Here is a 2,411-nt window from a genome sequence, read left to right as displayed (position 1 = left end):
GCTATAGCAAATCTCTTCTTATTTTAATCTTAGAACGTCCTGTCCCTAGTAAGGGTTGCACTCTTCTGCTTTTATCAGCCTGCTAGTCACCTTACTTCTAATTCTGTATTCTTTGTATTCTTTTTTTGTCATTTTTTTTTTTTTTTTTACGTGAGCTGACCCCTTTCAATATTTCCTGTAGTGCATGTCTTGTAGTGGAGAATTCTGTCAACTTTTTATGTCTGGAAAGGTCTTTATTTCTCCTTCATATCTACAGGAGAGCTTAGCTAGATACATTATTCTAGGCTGGTAGTTCTTTTCATTTTATAGATTAAATATTTGACTCCACTTCTTTCTGGCTTGTAAGGTTTGTGCTGAGAAGTCCGATGATAATCTAATAAGTTTTCCTTTATAGTTTACTGTTTTCTTCTCCCTGGCTGCTCTGAGAATTCTGCCTTTGTCATTGATTTTTCTTTTCTTTTCTTTTCTTTTCTTTTTTTCCTTTTCTTTTTTCTTTTTTAGATGAGGCAACCGTTGATTGACCTCACAGATTTCCAGGACCTTGTCTACTTACAAACTCTTATTATTTTTTATGCCTACAGCAGCTGGTCTTCCTAGGTGGTCTCTCATCCAAGTACTAACCAGGCCCGACCCCGCTTAGCTTCCAAGATCAGATGAGATCGGGGTTGCTCAAGGTGGCATGGCCATAGACGGTAGCTGATTTTTAATAATTTTAATACAATATGTCTTGGTGAAGACCTTTTTGGGTCGAGATTATTGGGTATTCTATTGACTTCTTGAATTCCAAGCTCCAGCTCATTCCTTAGATTTGGGAACTGCTCATCAACTGTCTAAAAATGCTTTCTAGTCCCTGTTCCTTTCCCTCGTGTTTGATAATGCCCATTATTCTTATGTTTCCTCTCCTGATGGTATCAGCTAGTTCTTGTATTTCTCTTTCATTCTTTTGCATTCATCGGTTTCTCTTTTCTTCTTTCTGGTTTATTTCTAGATTTCTGTCTTCAATATCACTGATCCTTTACTCCATTTTGTTCACTCTATTTCCCAAGCTTCCTGTTTTATTTATCAACTCTCGCAGTGTGTTCTTTATCTCCAGAAGATCTATTCAGTTCTTTTTGAGATTTTCAATCTCCTTGCTAAAGAACTCATTCTGCTCATCTAGTTGTTTTTCTCAATTCCTGAAATTGTTGATATGACTTATTTCTGAACTCACTGAGTTTTTTCAGAAGTACCATTCTGAATTCTCTGTCATTTAAGTTGCTTATATCTATGTCTGTAAGCTTATTTTCTGGAGATTTTTCTCTTTCTTTCTTGGTTGTTCATGGTGTTTAATGGACTATTTCTCCACCTGGACATTAATGTAAGTGTGCTTTTGCTTTTCTTTTTCCAGAAAGATTTATTATATAATGGTCCCTAGTCTGTTGCAAAGAAGGTGGGTTTGTTTTTTGTTTTTTGTTTTGGTTTCCATTGGTGGTATCTAAGCTGTTGGGTCTCTGCTTTATATAAAGTCTTAATAATGTCTATTTTTTTCTTGTAGATGTTTAATCATGCTCACTACCTTCAGTCTGTTTCCGTCAGTGTTAGTGACAGTTTCATTAGCATTTGCTCAGATTCCCCTGGGGCTCTGCAGTGATTGATCTCAGAGAGTATAGGGGAAGGGGGCCCTCTGGGTTGAGGTTTGGGGCTGCTCGGTTTTGCAACCTCGGCCAGTAAAAATCATCTGTTGTTTCTCTGTCATCCCCACTTTTCTGCTGTCTTCATTTCTCTGCCTTCTGCCCTGATAACTGGGCACTTCTGCTGGCCGCGTGGAGCTCACAGAACTCCCAAGCAGGGCTGTTAAGAGAAGTCACCACACCTTCTCCCTTCCCCCTCCTCCTATAGGGAGCTCTAGCTACAAGAGTCAACTGCTTTGTTTCTACAAGTCCACTGCCCCACACTCAAGGTTCTGACCTGTGGTAGCTCTTATGCGCAAATCCCACGCTCAGATGTACTGGTGTGCAGTTTCGGTGTTTATTGTTGAGTTTTACATGTTCGGCTTATTGTTGTTTCAAGGTGAGAGATCTGAGGACTTCTCTCACTCTGCCATGTTCAACTGAATCTTGAATTGGTCATATCATTCCTTCTCCTGACCTTGACAGAGTGCTGAAACCATTCCCAATACAGTGCAACAAGGGTAAATCTTATCAACATTCCTGCACTAGATGATTACACAAAACTGCACTGTGCCTGCAATCCTAAGTTCCAGAAAACTATTTTCTCATGTTGTTATTAACTGCTATTTATTTACCATTTTTTAATACTAAGGAATAAGATTTCATTGAGTAATGTTTAGCTTTGGAGGGCTACAATCCATTGCATAATATAATATATTCTTCAACCCAAGAAATATTTTTCCCCCTTTGAGAATATATGTT

General features: G+C 38.4%; 1 pseudogene; it reads right to left on the bottom strand.

Moving 5' to 3' along the window:
- Positions 1-572: 572 nt before the first annotated feature.
- Positions 573-691, bottom strand: LOC118611019 (annotated as a pseudogene).
- Between the last annotated feature and the right edge of the window lie 1,720 nt (positions 692-2,411).

This window comes from Rousettus aegyptiacus, unplaced genomic scaffold, assembly GCF_014176215.1.
Source record: "Rousettus aegyptiacus isolate mRouAeg1 unplaced genomic scaffold, mRouAeg1.p scaffold_m13_p_13, whole genome shotgun sequence".
NCBI classification, from domain to species: Eukaryota; Metazoa; Chordata; class Mammalia; order Chiroptera; family Pteropodidae; genus Rousettus; species Rousettus aegyptiacus.
The sequence above is the reverse complement of the archived record's forward strand: the minus strand, read 5'-3'. Positions and strand labels throughout refer to the sequence as shown.